A 17,844-nucleotide genomic window follows, 5' to 3' on the forward strand; every position below is an offset into this window, starting at 1 on the left:
GGTTCTTCACTTTGAGTTAGAATCATTAAAACTTCCTCCTTTTGCTCTCCTTTCCTTTCAAAGTACTTTTTAAGCATATTCACATGACATACTCAGTGAGTTTTCCTTCTATCTGGCATTCTTACCACATAATTCACCTCACATCATTTCCTTTCAATCTGATAAGGTCCACAAAACCTTGCTTTTACAGGTTCACCTGCCACGGGAGGGTTTAAACTAGTATGGCAGGGGGGTGGGCACGGGAGCAATAGGTCAGAAGGTGAGAGCATTGAGGGAGAACTAGGGAATAGGGACAGAGTGGCTCTGAGGCAGAGCAGGTAGGGAGATGTTGCTGAACACAGCGGGTCTGGTGGCCTGAAGTGCATATGTTTTAATGCAAGAAGTATTACGGGTAAGGCAGATGAACTTAGAGCTTGGATTAGTACTTGGAACTATGATGTTGTTGCCATTACAGAGACCTGGTTGAAGGAAGGGCAGGATTGGCAGCTAAACGTTCCAGGATTTAGATGTTTCAGGCGGGATAGAGGGGGATGTAAAAGGGGAGGCGGAGTTGCGCTACTGGTTTGGGAGAATATCACAGCTGTACTGCGAGAGGACACCTCAGAGGGCAGTGAGGCTATATGGGTAGAGATCAGGAATAAGAAGGGTGCAGTCACAATGTTGGGGGTATACTACAGGCCTCCCAACAGCCAGCGGGAGATAGAGGAGCAGATAGGTAGACAGATTTTGGAAAAGAGTAAAAACAACAGGGTTGTGGTGATGGGAGACTTCAACTTCCCCAATATTGACTGGGACTCACTTAGTGCCAGGGGCTTAGACGGGGCGGAGTTTGTAAGGAGCATCCAGGAGGGCTTCTTAAAACAATATATAGACAGTCCAACTAGGGAAGGGGCGGTACTGGACCTGGTATTGGGGAATGAGCCCGGCCAGGTGGTAGATGTTTCAGTAGGGGAGCATTTCAGTAACAGTGACCACAATTCAGTAAGTTTTAAAGTACTGGTGGACAAGGATAAGAGTGGTCCTAGGATGAAGGTGCTAAATTGGGGGAAGGCTAATTATAACAATATTAGGCGGGAACTGAAGAACATAGATTGGGGGCGGATGTTGGAGGGCAAATCAACAGCTGACATGTGGGAGGCTTTCAAGTGGCAGTTGAAAGGAATACAGGACCGGCATGTTCCTGTGAGGAAGAAGGATAAATACGGCAATTGTCGAGAACCTTGGATGACGAGTGATATTGTAGGCCTCGTCAAAATGAAAAAGGAGGCATTTGTCAGGGCTAAAAGGCTGGGAACAGATGAAGCCTGCGTGGAATATAAGGAAAGTAGGAAGGAACTTAAGCAAGGAGTCAGGAGGGCTAGAAGGGGTCACGAAAAATCATTGGCAAATAGGGTTAAGGAAAATCCCAAGGCTTTTTACACGTACATAAAAAGCAAGAGGGTAGCCAGGGAAAGGGTTGGCCCACTGAAGGATAGGCAAGGGAATCTATGTGTGGAGCCAGAGGAAATGGGCGAGGTACTAAATGAATACTTTGCATCAGTATTCACCAAAGAGAAGGAATTGGTAGATGTTGAGTCTGAAGAAGGGGGTGTAGATAGCCTGGGTCACATTGTGATCCAAAATGACGAGGTGTTGGGTGTCTTAAAAAATATTAAGGTAGATAAGTCCCCAGGGCCTGATGGGATCTACCCCAGAATACTGACGGAGGCTGGAGAGGAAATTGCTGAGGCCTTGACAGAAATCTTTGGATCCTCGCTGTCTTCAGGGGATGTCCCGGAGGACTGGAGAATAGCCAATGTTGTTCCTCTGTTTAAGAAGGGTAGCAAGGATAATCCCGGGAACTACAGGCCGGTGAGCCTTACTTCAGTGGTAGGGAAATTACTGGAGAGAATTCTTCGAGACAGGATCTACTCCGATTTGGAAGCAAATGGACGTATTAGTGAGAGGCAACACGGTTTTGTGAAGGGGAGGTCGTGTCTCACTAACTTGATAGAGTTTTTCGAGGAGGTCACTAAGATGATTGATGCAGGTAGGGCAGTAGATGTTGTCTATATGGACTTCAGTAAGGCCTTTGACAAGGTCCCTCATGGTAGACTAGTACAAAAGGTGAAGTCACACGGGATCAGGGGTGAGCTGGCAAGGTGGATACAGAACTGGCTAGGCCATAGAAGGCAGAGAGTAGCAATGGAAGGATGCTTTTCTCATTGGAGGGCTGTGACCAGTGGTGTTCCACAGGGATCAGTGCTGGGACCTTTGCTCTTTGTAGTATATATAAATGATTTGGAGGAAAATGTAACTGGTCTGATTAGTAAGTTTGCAGACGACACAAAGGTTGGTGGAATTGCGGATAGCGATGAGGACTGTCGGAGGATACAGCAGGATTTAGATTGTTTGGAGACTTGGGCGGAGAGATGGCAGATGGAGTTTAATCCGGACAAATGTGAGGTAATGCATTTTGGAAGGTCTAATGCAGGTAGGGAATATACAGTGAATGGTAGAACCCTCAAGAGTATTGAAAGTCAAAGAGATCTAGGAGTACAGGTCCACAGGTCATTGAAAGGGGCAACACAGGTGGAGAAGGTAGTCAAGAAGGCATACGGCATGCTTGCCTTCATTGGCCGGGGCATTGAGTATAAGAATTGGCAAGTCATGTTGCAGCTGTATAGAACCTTAGTTAGGCCACACTTGGAGTATAGTGTTCAATTCTGGTCGCCACACTACCAGAAGGATGTGGAGGCTTTAGAGAAGGTGCAGAAGAGATTTACCAGAATGTTGCCTGGTATGGAGGGCATTAGCTATGAGGAGCGGTTGAATAAACTCGGTTTGTTCTCACTGGAACGAAGGAGGTTGAGGGGAGACCTGATAGAGGTATACAAAATTATGAGGGGCATAGACAGAGTGGATAGTCAGAGGCTATTCCCCAGGGTAGAGGGGTCAATTACTAGGGGGCATAGGTTTAAGGTGAGAGGGGCAAGGTTTAGAGTAGATGTACGAGGCAAATTTTTTACGCAGAGGGTAGTGGGTGCCTGGAACTCGCTACCGGAGGAGGTGGTGGAAGCAGGGACGATAGTGACATTTAAGGGGCATCTTGACAAATACATGAATAGGATGGGAATAGAAGGATACGGACCCAGGAAGTGTAGAAGATTGTAGTTTAGTCGGGCAGTATGGTCGGCACGGGCTTGGAGGGCCGAAGGGCCTGTTCCTGTGCTGTACATTTCTTTGTTCTTTGTTCTTTGTTCACTGGTAACAATACTAAAACTTTATCTCCAATGGCAAAACTATGAACTTTTGCTTACTTGTCCACTACCCGTTTCATCACATGTTGAGCAACCTTTAAATGTTGTCTAGCCAATTCCCCTGCTCTATTTAATCGTTTCCTAAAATTTGACACATAATCCAATAATGTAAGTTCCGACTGCCCACTCACCAATTATTCCTTTATCGATTTAAGTGGTCCTCTTACCTCATGACCAAATTTAGTTCAAAAGGACTGAATTTGGTTGATTCATTAGGTGCATCCCCAAATTGCAAACAGTACAAATGGAATTCCTTTATCCCAATCCTCTGGATAATCTTGACAATACACCCTCAATATTGTCTTTAATGTCTGATGCCACCGTTCTAACACTCCCTGCGATTCTGGATGGTACGCAGTTTATTTAAATTATTTTATTCATAAACTATCCATAATTTCTTTGAATATCCTTGAGGTAAAATTTGATCCTTGATCTGATTGTATTTCTGTGGGTAGTCAATATCTAGTAAAGAATTTAAGTAACTCCACCACAATCGTTTTAGCTGTAATATTACGTACTGGAATGGCCTGTGGAGACCTAGTAGACACATACATTAGTCAAAAGATATTGATTCCCACTTTTCGTTTTAGGAAACGGTCCTACGCAAATGGTTCCTCAAATGCTGGAATGGGTATTAAGGGCACTGGCTTTATCACTGCTTGAGGTTTCCCTATCACTTGACATGTGTGACATGATTGACAAAATTTAACTACATCTTCATGTAGTCCAGGTCAATAAAAATGTTTTTGTATTTTAGCTTGAGTTTTCCTTACTCCCAAATGACCTCCCAGTGGTACCTCATGTGCTACTCGCAACACCTCCTTTCTATACCCTACTGGCAATACCACTTGATGAACTTCTGCCCACTTTTCATCCGCCTTCATATGCAAAGGTCTCCATTTTCTCATCACGACATCATTTTTACGGTAATAACATTCTGGTATACACTCAGATTCCTCTTCTGTCTATACTTTCTGATTGATCCAGGGGGAGGGAGGTATCTTTCTGCTGTAACTTCGCCAATTTTCCTGAACTAAAAATATCCGCCTCATTCTTCACCTGTTCTTGTTCTTTTTCAACCATCTGATCAAAAATTGTTTCTGATAATGACAATTCAACTTCATCTTCACTCTTTGATTTCTCCTCGTCTTAACCTGTGACTTTGCGACCTTGTTACTACACAATCAGGAAAAATCCCAGGATATTCGTCCTTCAACACTTCAGTTGACTGATTTTCCACTGGCTTATCAACCTCAACCACAGTAGGTATCATTTCCACCTGTGATCCAGCTATATCATTACCCAAGATAAACTGTATTCCTGGACAAGATAGTTTCTCTATTACTCCTACTACCATTTCACCACTCTTCACTGGACTTTCCGATCTTTCCTTATAAAATGGAACACTACTCTTCTCACCCTGAATTCCACATATTATCACCTTTTCTGGCAACATTCTTCCCAAACTACATAACTCGTCATCTCTTGCCATCAAAGATTGACTAGCTCCTGTATCTCTTAAAATTGTGACTTCTTTACCTACTCCTCATGGTACACCTGGGTAAACTTTACCCACACAAGTAAATTCTTTATAGAGATCTGGCACCTTCTTATCAATCACCTCTTGATCAGGCTGTACAATCTTTTGCACCTCCTTCGTTTCACTTGGGCTTTCCTTTACCACTTTAACAAACCCCACTGACATCCTATTTTATCACATCAGCCTTCCCAGTGCTTTTCTTCAACCACCAACACTGTGACTTTACATGGCCTAGTTTATTACAGTGAAAACATTTGAAACTTTTCATTTCTCTTCCACCCTCCTGGATTTCTTTTTTAATCTGAGGTACACTCTCCTTATTATCTCCCATCAGATCTCCTTAACTTCTACCACTTGAGTATTTCTCTTTTCCCCAGTTTCTATCCCTCACCGGCTGAAACTGATGTCAGAAACCAAACTTTGATTTATGAACTAATTCATAATTATCTCCCATTTCTGCTGCTAACCTCACAGTTTTAACCCTCTGATCTTCCACATGAATTCGCACTACATCAGGAATTGAATTTTTAAACTCCTTCAAAAGTATAATTTCTCTGAGACCTTCATACATTTGGTCTATTTTCAAAGCCTTTATCCACCTATCAAAATTATTCTGTTTGATCCTTTCAAACTCCATTTTTGTTTGATCAGGTTCTTTTCTTAAATTTCTAAACCTTTGTCTGTAGACTTCAGGCAGTAGTTCATATGCACCTAAGGTGGATATTTTCACCTCATACGTCCCAGATACCTCATCTGATAGTGATGTGAACACTTCACTAGCCCTACCTACCAGCTTTGTTTGAATCAGTAATATCCTCATGTCCTGTGGCCATTTCATTTGTTTAGCTACCTTCTCATCAAACCTTGGCAATGCTTGGACATATTTAAATAGTTCCCCACCAAGCCTTCGACTATGACGCTCTTTCTCTTTATCCTCATCACTATCCTCCAACTGTACTTTTCCCTTTACATCTGCCAATTTTGACTGACTGTCATGTTTCATGGCCATTTTCTGAAGTTCAATCTCTCTCTTTTTCCCATTCCTCTCTATCTCTTTCTCTTTCTTTTTCCTCTCTATTTCTTTCTCTTTTTCTTTTTCCCTGATCTGTACCTCCCTTTCTCTTTCTTGTTCTTCTGCTGGGCTATTCTTTCTATTTCCCTCATTTCGTATTCAAACTGCTTTAATTCTTTTTCATGTTCAAGTTATTTAATCTGTAACTGAATCTTTGCCATTTCTAATGAGTCAGATTGTATCTCAGGCAATTTTAAATGCTCAGCTACCGCCATAAATGCAACAGAGATCTTAAGTATTTTTAAACAAAACAAAGTTTATTCTATGAATCCAGTTAACATTTTATAAAGACATAGTAAACATCTTCTCAATCACCAACACTGATACCCCCCCCCCCCAAAGATACAGTACTCTGTCAGTAACCCGTTGTAACTTTTCTAACAACATCCATAAGTCAAAGACCCTTTTTAACAAAGATAGTAGGTTTGCATTCCTTACAGAAATAGGTATTACTTTGAAATCATCAAGTAATCTGGAGACATTCTTTAGCATGCAGAGACCAAAATACACCTCCTTGGTTTGAATTCAGCTGAAAACGAAAGTAAAAAGCAGAGCCATAACCCAGTTCCATCCACACAATGATATCACTGCAGCCACTTGGGAAGACAAACATTTCTTCAAGTGACATCCCCATGACAGGTGGAAAAAATGGCCTCCTATACATGAATACAGAGTGGAACAGGAGAATGACATGCAATTCGACTCGATACAATCATTAGACAGGATTAGATGCTCATTTATCCCCACCAGAGACTGAGAGATAGATAGGATAAAGCCACAGAAACACAAAATAATGCACCCGCTCCCAAGCCCACAGACCCACAAGCACCACGGACAATCATAATGATTCTCTTTGCGCCATGGTTGGGTGCACACGAACATACATCCCTGTCGACTCCTCTCAATTCCAGCAGTGCCAAAAGGCGCCACTGGCCCATCACAGTCTCGTTTCTTCGGGTACCAGACCCATTTGCACCCATGGAGAAACCAAGAGCGGATTAATCCTTATAAAAAGTCCTAAGGGGAGTTACTTCAATGCCACACTATACAACTAAACCCAATCCATGCCCCAGACAGAAGCAAAATCATCCCAGACAAATGTAAATATAAAGAGAGGACTGGCAGCGACGTGTTTGGATTATGATCAAACTGACAGGGTCTTCCAGCAAATAAGGAATGGGAGTCAAATGCCTCTCCCACATTCCAAACCCACCCATGAAGAGAGAGAGAGACCTAAGCAGATAGAGAAAAAGGAAAAAAAAACAAAATCATCCTCAAGGGAGTCAGAAGGAACCCAATCCTCCTCAGGATAAGGAAGCCTGCACAGGCCGTCGCAGGATAAAGACATGAATTCTTAAATTTAACAACTTAAAAAGACCCAAAAGGGATTAGCTCTAGCCGGAGGTTTATCTTCATTTCACACCGCCCTGCAGGAAAAAAGACAGCAACAAAAAATCAACAACATGATTAACAGGGAGCTACGTTCACGGTTACAAAAGAACTGCAGGGCAATTTTCAGGATAAAGACATCTTCCATGTTGCACGTGAAGACAGAGGATCAGGCATAATCAACAAGAGCTCTTCAGATCTCCCAAGGATTCCAACGATCGGAGCAGGAGACACCATTACTTCCACCATTCCATCTTTCCGAGACCTCGGCGGTCCACCACCTAAGTCCCAGCTGCAGGGAACAACCCAGCAAGCACAGCCTTTCCCAATCCCACACGATAAGCATTGATAACAGGACAACAAAGGACCAGCGATCAGTGGGCCAGAACAACTGACCACTGGCTTCAAAGGCAGAATACGTTGTGCTCCATCGAATCTGATGCACCAAACCTCCAAATTAGGATTACAAAGTCTGGAACTTGTCTCCCACTTCTCGCCACCGTTACTGAAGGCAGTTTTTGTGGGCGGCTTGTTATGGAAACTTAATTTGGAAGAAAATGCAGTTCGTGGGTCAACCAATAAAGTAAGATCTGCATTCCGAAATCCAGAACAGGTTTTCCAAATTATACTTTTAAGCAAATCTTCCGCTCTACTTTTAACAGCCCATTGTGCATGATTTCAATTTCAAAATTGAACATATAGATAGTGTATTAAATAATCCTGGGGAAAAAATGTGTTCAGGAAAGGTAGGAAAGGAAGAAAGGTGGAAGGGGTGTCAATATTGTTTAAGGGCAACATTGCGCTGGAGAGTGGATGTGCCATAGGGGTCAAGGATGGAATCTATTTAGCTAGATCCATCTTCTTGTAACACCACAGCCCCCCACACCAATGTCACAAACATCCACAGCCAGTTTAAACTGTTTGTCATAATTTGGTGTGGTTAGCACTGGCACTTTTGTCAACACAGTTTTTAAATGTTGAAATGCAATTTGACAGTCCTCTGCCCAGTTAAATTTCTTCTTCTTCAAGAGTTTATGGTGTTAGTGGCGATACCACACTGCTAACCTTCGCCAAGAACTTACAATAAAATCCACTCATTCCCAGAAATCTTAAAATCTCTTTTTTTCTTGTAGGTTCTTGAATATCCCAAATAGCCTCTATTTATATTTACTGGGGTGGCGTACTGGACGAGTAATCCAGAGGTACACTCTGGGGACCTGGGTTCGAATATGGCCAGGCCAGGTGGTGAAATTTGAATTCAATTAAAAAGAAATCTGGAATTAAAAGTCTAAAGATGACCATGAAACCATTGCCGATTGTTGTAAAAACCCATCTGGTTCTCTAATATCCTTTAGGGAAGGAAATCTGTCATCCTTACCTGGTCTGCTCTACATGTGACTCCAGATCCACAGCAATGTGGTTGACTCTTAAATGCTCTCAGAGATAGGCAATAAATGCTGGTCCAGCCAGAGACACCAACATCCCATGAATGAATAAAAACAAAATTCACATCTTGTGGAGTCATTTGACCATGTCCCACAATATGCCCTAATTATGAAACTTGAGCTTTAGCAAATTGTCTTTTTGCCAATTTCAGAACCAGATTAGCTTATTTTAAGCATCCAAACAATTATTTTAGATGTTGCAGATATTCTTCCCAACTTCAGCTAAACACCAATAAATCATCAATGTACACTGACAGTCCTTGAATAACTTTATTTTTTAGTCTCTGAAATGTTGCGGGTACGTTCTTGATCCAAATAGCATAACTTTAAATTGAGAAAGACCATTTGGCATCATGAATACTGAAATTCTCTTTGCCCTCTTGGAAAAAGGTATTTGCAAATATCCCTTTAGCAAGTCTATTTTTGTGATGGATTTAGATTGTCCAACTCGTTCAATGCAATCCTCCAAGCGTGGTATAGGAAACAAATCCCTCTTGGTAACAACATGCACTTTCCTGTAATCCACACAAAGTATTTCTGTTCCATCTGGCTTCGGCCCCATTATGGCGAATTCCAATCACTGGAACTCAATTCAATAATGTCATTTTGGAGAATATATTCAATTTCATTGGGTACTTCATTCTGTGATACCTTTGCTGAATTTAACCAATATGGATGTTGTTTTATGGGAACTGTTTCTCCTAAATCTGCATCATGCATCACTGTTTTGCCTAATTTATTCCCACAAATACATTTATACGGCTGCAGCAATTCTTCCAATTCACCTCGGCTCTTGGTTGCAAGCTAACTTAGCCGGTTGTTTAACTTTCCCAGTACTTCCTCATTGCCCAAATTAATTAAATAAAGTCACTCTCAGAATGTAACCCTTCCTCTTCTCATGCACGTCTTCATCTCCTCTATCCCAATACCTCTTAAGCATGTCATCTACCCGGTGTGCGTACCAGATAATTTACTTTGCTCCATTTTCTTTCAATCTGGTACGGTCCACTGATTCTAGCTTTGAATCGGTCCAGGTGTGCCGTCGATTTACCGACACAGGTAATGACACAAACATTTTCTCCCCGCTACAAAACTACAAGTCAGTGCTCTCCTATTAGCCATTACTTTCATTCCCTGTTGTGCTATCTTTAAATGCCTCTTTACCACCTCATAAGCTGCATTGTCTTTCTCTGAATCTCGCTATGTAGTCCAAAAGTGTCATTCCTGATGCCTTCCTTTTTCTTCAATTAATTCTAGTGGTCCTCTAACTTCATGTCCATAAACCAATTCAAAAGGACCAAATAATACAAATGGAATCCCTTTGTCCCAAGCTTGAGGGTAATACGTTCTCATCCCCTTTTTCAAAGTTTGATGCCACCTCTCTGATGCTCCCTATGACACTGGGTGATGCGCTGATGATTTCTACTGTTTTATTTCCAGGCTATTCATGACTTGTTAAATAACCTGACATGAAATTTAACCCTTGATCTGATGGTATCTCTTTCATTAAGCCATATCCATTCAAGAACTCAATGAATTGCTCTACCACTCACTTGGCCGTAATGTTTCTTAATGGTATGGCTTAGGGAAATCGAATTAATATATCCATAATAGCTAACAAGCATTTGCAGTCTCGAAAGTGACCCATCACAGTCAACACGAACTCTTGTAAAAGGTTCTTCGACAGCTGAAATGGGGATCAAAGATTCTTGCTTCATTGCAGCTGGTGGTTTCCCTATTACTTGACATGTGTGCCGTTCAACAAAATGTAACTACATCTTTATGTAATCCTGGCCAGTAAAACTTTTTCTGTACCTTTGCTTGTGTTTTCTTTATACCCAGATTTCCTCCTATTGGAATTTCATAAGCAATCCTTAAAATGTCTTTCCTACACACAGGAGGTAATACAATTTGATGTATTTTTGTCCCATTTGTCATCAGCACAAATATGTGCGGGACACCATGGGCGGGATTCTCCGCCCCGCCGCGCCACGTTTCTCCCCGACCGGCCAGCGGGATTCTCCGTTACACCGGCTGGTCAATGGGGCTTCCCATTGTGGGGCAGCCCCACGCCGCCGGGAAACCCGGCATAACGGAGAATCATGCCGGCGGAGAATCCCGGCCCATTTTCTTATTTTTAGACAACCTTTTACATAATAACATTCAGGAATACACTGAGCCTCCAACGCAGAGTAAGCCATTTGATAAATTTATTTTAATTTGATTTGCCCTGTTGTAATTCTGTCCATCTCTTTAAGCTAAATACATCTGTTTCTTTCCTTTAATTTTTGCATCTTCATTCAGCTTACATAAAGATGTTTTTGTAATGTTCTTTTATTGGGCTGATGTTGAATCTTGATATTGTACTGTGAACAAAGAACATTAGACTTTGTTTTAAAACACAGTTATTTATTACTAGCACACTAACGAATTACTAAAATGTTTAAGATTAATACAGTTGGAAAAAATAACACTAACTTACACTAAGATGCTACAGAGGTACTCTAATATGCGACTGCTACAAACTCCTTAATAACACCTTCCCCTGTAACACATGGGGCTGGATTATCCATTTCTGAGACTAAGTGCTGATGCCAACGGAGAATCCGTGGACTTTTACGACAGAAAAATCGACGGCACACCTGGACCAATTCCTCTACTGTTGAGGGGCTAGCACTGCCGCCGCGTGGAATGCAGTCGATTCCCATGAAAAATGGTGCGGGATTGGCAGGGTCCGTGATTGATATTCAGGAGGCTGACAAGCTGCAGCTGCACACTTCCCACAGATACACTTACCAAAGCCAAAAGGATGACACTGATTTTTCTGGAGCGTGCCCATATAGCTGATGGGCGGCTGGGGCCAGAGGGCACCTGAGGGGTGCCCCGGGAGTACACCTATACAACCCCTGGCACTAAGTTTAAAGTGGCTGTTAGCGGCGTGGGCAGCTGCATGGCTGCCTTTCCAGCCGCGGCAGTGGTGCTCTCTGTCCGTCCACTCCAACCCCACATCCCACCTCCTGGCCACCCCCAGGCCCTGGTAGAAGCACCCTGGCCAGTGGCACAACTGTCTGCAAAGTATGGCAGTGTTGGACACTGGCCGTACGCCCACTCTCTCTCCCTGCAGCCACCATGCCAGATTCACGATTTATGAGAGCACACGTGGACCGTGTTGGGAACTCAGCCCATCGGAGGTGGAGAATCGCGGGTGGGCCTACTAATGATATGCAACAGTAATTAAAGTACGTGCGGTGTGCATCGCATGAACGCCATTTCGAACCGATGCCTGCGCAATTTTGGCGTCAAAATCTATTATCCGCCCAATCGCATGTCCCGATATTGGGGTCAGCTAACGGAGAATCCCACCCATGGTGGGTTCGGATCACGTGCCTGCATACTCGTACCACCTGCTGGAACGACAATAGTTCTACATACGTTATTATTTACATACAGGATGATAAATGTCATGTTAGAGTACCTTTAAGAAATGGGTGTTTATAAATGGGTGTATATAAATATCTGTAGTGAAAGTACCTTTAAGAAATGGGTGTTTACTACTGCAGTGATGTCAGAGAGTGGGCGGAGCTGGCCTGTCTGTCAGCTTTTTACTTTCGTTTTTGAGCAGGCTGCAGGGTGTGTTTTAGTTTCATTTTCAGCGAGTTGCACATGAGTGGGAGGTCATTTGGGAATAAGGAAAACTCAAGCTAAAATCCAGAAACATTTTTATTGGCCTGGACTACATAAAGATGTAGTTAAATTTTGTCAATCATGTCACACATGTCAAGTGATAGGGAAACATCAAGTAGTAATAAAACCAGCGCCCTTAATACCCAATCCAACATTTGAGGAACTTTTTAACAAGGGTCTTAATTAATTGCGTAGGACCGCTTCCTAAAACAAAAAGTGGGAATCAATATCTTTTGACTATAATGGATGTGTCTACTGGGTTTCCAGAGACCATTCCAGTACGTAATGTTACAGCTAAAAAGATTGTGGAGGAGTTACTTAAATTCTTTACTAGATATGGACTACCCACAGAAATACAATCGGATCAAGGATTAAATTTTACCTCAAGGTTACTCAAAGAAGTTATGGATAGCTTAGGAATAAAACAATTTAAATCAACTGCGTACCATCCAGAATCGCAGGGAGCATTAGAAAGGTGGCATCAGACATTAAAGATAATGTTGAGGCTTATTGTCAAGATTATCCAGAGGACTAGGATAAAGGAATTCCATTCGTACTGTTTGCAATTAGGGATGCTCCTAATGAGCCAACCAAATTTAGTCCTTTTGAACTAATCTTTGGTCATGAGGTAAGAGGACCACTTAAATTGATTAAGGAAAAATTGGTGAGTGAGAAATTAAAATCACATTATTGGATTACGTGTCAAATTTTAGGGAACGATTAAATAGAGCAGGTGAATTGACGAGACAACATTTAAAAGTTGCACAAAATGTGATGAAACGGGTAGTGGACAAGAAATCCAAAGTTCGTAGTTTTGCCAGTGGAGATAACGTTTTAGTGTTGTTACCAGTGGTAGGTGAGCCTTTAAAAGCTAGGTTTTGTGGACCGTATCAGATTGAAAGGAAATTATGTGAGGTGAATTATGTAGTTAAAAACACCAGATAGAAGGAAGACTCACCGAGTGTGTCATGTGAATATGCTTAAAAGGTACTTTGAAAGGGAAGGAGAAAAAAAGGTTTTAATGATTTTAACTCAAAGTGATGAACCAAATTCAGATGACTGTGAATTTGACATACCTCAAATTAAATTGGAAAATGAGGATGTTCTTAAAAATTGGGATAAATTGTTGAGTTACCTTCCAGAGGAAAAACAAACTGACCTGGAAGAGTTATTGATGTCACGTGGGCAAGTTTGTAGAGATAAATTGGGAAGTACTAAAATGGCTATACATGATGTAGATGTGGGAAATGCTGTTCCAATCAAACAACATCCATACAGACTTAACCCTTTAAAATCGGCACAGATTAACAAAGAGATTGAGAATATGCTTAAAAATGGCATAATTGAAGTAGGTTGCAGCCAATGGAGCTCACCCATAGTGATGGTACCTAAACCAGACGGTACCCAATGGTTGTGTGTGGACTATAGAAAGGTTAATACAGTTACAAGAACGGACTCTTATCCTATCCCACATATGGAGGATTGCATTGAGAAAGTGGGACAATCAGCTTTTATTTCTAAACTGGATGTACTTAAAGGTTACTGGCAGGTACCTTTATCCGAATGGGCGAAGGAGATTTCAGCTTTTGGGACTCCAGATGGTATATACCAATTCAAAGTTATGCCATTTGGCATGAAAAATGCACCAGCCACATTTCAACGGTTAACTAACAAAGTTGTTTCAGGATTACCCAATTGTGCAGTATACATCGGCGATCTGGTAATTTTCAGCCAGACATGGACAGAACATTTGAAACATCTGATGGAGTTATTTGATCGACTTCAGGAGGCGGGGTTGGTGATTAGCCTAGCCAAAAGTGAATTTGGAAGGCCCAAGTCACTTTCCTCGGCCATACAATCGGACAGGGTCGACTGGTCCCACGGGATGTGAAACCAACAGTTTTTGAGGAATTTTCAATACCCTCAAGACAAAGGGAAATAATGCGATTTCTTGGCATGAGTGGATTTGTTCAAACATTTGTGCAAAGGTTTTGTAGCGTGGTTACTCCATTGATGGGCTTGCTGAAGAAACGTCAAAAATGTCAGTGGACAGCAGACTTTCAACAGGCATTTGACGGCCTGAAAGCTGTGATAACCAATGCTCCTGTCTTGAAGAATTACAAGGGACTCTGTGATCAGATTGAACTAAAGTATCTGACTTTAAAGAGAAATGCCGAGGCATAGAGAAATGGACAGATCGTGCAGAGACCTTCTTGTTCAAAGACACTGTCAATCAGGAAGGATTTCAGTTGGAGGAAGAACAGAAATGGACTATATTATTGTACCTGTTTGCGTGTGTTGTTTTTTTCAAACAAAAAAGTATATTTACTGTGTGCATTTCTTAAAGGATAGTGAAAAGGTGAGAAATGAAACCATGTTAAAGTTGGTGGTTTATTATTTTTTTCTTGGGGGGGGGGGGAGATGTCATGTGAGAGTATCTTTAAGAAATGGGTGTTTATATAAATATCTGTAGTGAGAGTACCTTTAAGAAATGGGTGTTTATTACTGCAGTGATGTCAGAGTGGGTGGAGCTGCCCTGTCGGTCAGCTTTTTACTTTCATTTTTGAGCAGGCTGCAGGGTGTTTTAGTTTTGTTTTCAGTGTGGGAGCTGAAGCCAGACAGAGCAGCTGTACTGTTGTTCTCTCTGCCATCAAAAGACTATCTCTTGATCATTTGGTGAATTCAGAAATATAAATGTTTTCAGTAGTGATTTTAACCTGATGTGCTTCTGATAAAGGTTTTGTTTTAAGTTGTATGGATGTTAAAAAGGAAAGCTTAAATGTTTACTTAGTGTTGTAGTCTTTGGGGGTTGTATTTGAATTAATGGTTGCTAAGATGTTCACGGTGTGTTTTAAAAAGGTTAACTTGAGTTCATAGAATAAACATTGTTTTGCTTTAAAAAATACTTTTCCATTTCTGCTGTACCACACCTGTAGAGTGGGCCATGTGCTCCCCATACCACATTCTAGTAAAAGTTGTGGGTCAGGTGAACTCCATGATACACTTTGGGGTTCTCTAAACCCTGGCCCAGAACATAATACAGATGATAATCTACTTATCATCACAGTTTTCAGATAACCGTATCTCATTTTTCTCATCCTGTATTCTTAACACCTTCTCTTATCTCATCTTATGTGCCTGCAATCTCATTATCACAGAATCAGGAAACACGCTAGAATGCCAGTTTGCAATTTTTCTACCACCTTTTCATTACTATCTGTGATCCAGCTATATCATTCCTTAGAATGAATTGAATCCCTGCAATGGGTAACATTTCTACCACTCCTAAAACTACTTCTCCTGTCTTCAAGTTACTCAAGTTTATTTTCACCAGAGGAATTTTTTTGTCTTGCCATGAATACTGCTTACTCAAACATCTTCCTTCAATATCCCTTCTGGACAGAAATATCTGTATCCTACATTAGTGATTGACTTAAAAATTTGATATATCTGCCCATTCCATTTTGTAAACATGAAAAAACTTTCCCTTCACATAAAAATCCATAAACAAATCAGCTACCTGCGGTTTACTTTGCTCCTGCACAAGTTGTGCACACATTTTCACCTCTTCATTCACTCCCATTGTTTGCAAGTCTGTGTACAAACCTGACAAGCTTATCCTGTTCGTCATTCTCTGATTTAATATAAAAATAATCTTTATTGTCACAAGTAGGCTTACATTAACACTGCAATGAAGTTACTGTGAAAAGCCCCTATTCGCCAGATTCCGGTGCCCGTTCGGGTACACAGAGGGGGAATTCCGAATGTCCAAATTACCTAACAGCACGTCTTTCGGGACTTAGTGGGTGGAAACCCACGTATACACAGGGAGAACGTTTAGACTCCGCAGTGATCCAAGGGAATCGAACCTGAGACCCTGGTACTGTGAAGCAACAGTGCTAACCACTATGCTATCGTGCCGCCCCATTACATCTCCAACCGGCTTGCTATTTAACACCCAGCAGACTGATTTGCCACATCCAGTTTATTACAACGAAAGCAGCTAACCTTCTTCATATCTCTCATTCCCTCAGAACCATCTTTTTTGCTTTTAAGGTGAAGTCTCCTTGGAATTTTCAGCCACTCTCTTGGTTGACTGTCTTTTCTTGCACCATCCATTTCCCATCTTTCTCAGAGTTAAGTGTGTCGTAAAAAGGCTTTAACCTCTGAACCAATTCAGCCGTCGGCAAGGTCCACAGCTTGCCTCGCAATTTTAATTCTTTGTTCCTCCACGGATTCTCATCACTGCAGGTAATGAATCTTTGAATTCTTCTAACAGAATTACTTCTCCAAGAGCCTCATAGGCTTCTTACCATTAATTACATTGTTTTAACCCTTTCAAATTCAATACAAGTCTGTCCAGACTGTTTTCTTATATTTCAAAAGTTTTGTCTGTAAACCTCCAGTACCAACTCCTAAACACTCAATATAACTTTCTTCCCTGTATCATACTCCCGAGACCTTTCCTCTGACAAAGACACATAGACTTCTCTAACCCTACCTACAAGCTGAACAGCGTCCAAATATCTTGCAACTATTTAATTTGTCTTGCTATTTTCTCAAATGAATTTTACAAAATGCCTCAGCATGCTTTGTCAAATTTTGGAAGTGCATGTACAAATCTAAACATCTCCCAGCTCGGTCCATGTCTAGAACTGCTTTCTTCCTCACCTTGCTGTAATGTTTCTGCTTTAACTACCAGCATTTTAAATTGAAATTCTCTCTTTCTCTTTCTACAATGGTTAACTTCTCCACTTCCAACCCTTGGAGAGACACTCGCTTTGTCCCTTTCCTCACTTTCCCCTTTTCCCCCCTGAATCTCTAATTTCTTCCTATTTATTTTTCCTGCATTTCCAACAGTTTCATTTGTAATTAAATTTTAACTAATTCAATTTCCTCACTTTTTGAAATACTTGGTCTGACAACTCTTGTATATTTTAAATGCTTCGCTATCTTTTCAATTACCTCAGCTTTCTTAGTCCTTGCAGGTAACCCCAATTCTAACATATTCACCAATTCCATCTATTTAGCTTTAGGTACACTTTTCAAACTTTCCAAGGTTATATTCTTTATTCCCAAGCAAGTTTTAATCTTGGCAGGAGTCACGTTGCAGTCACCTTATTTTAAATCACACCTCTTCACTTTTTACACACTTTCCTCGCTCTTGCTACATTTTAAAGTCACAAATTCCCCTACAACGGAAGAAGTAGGCTTTTGAAAATCCCCCCAAAGAGCCCCCAATTTTTGTTACGAACCCGGCTGATGTTAATTTGTTCTGTGGTCAATTAATAAAGAATATTTATTATAAAAAAACCACACAAGGACAATAACAGTACAACAGTTAATTACACTGATGACCATGCACACATTATATGAAGTTCCCCCTTGGTTTCCCACTAGCTACATTTCCTGAAC

Source organism: Scyliorhinus torazame, chromosome 7, assembly GCF_047496885.1.
Source record: "Scyliorhinus torazame isolate Kashiwa2021f chromosome 7, sScyTor2.1, whole genome shotgun sequence".
NCBI lineage: Eukaryota > Metazoa > Chordata > Chondrichthyes > Carcharhiniformes > Scyliorhinidae > Scyliorhinus > Scyliorhinus torazame.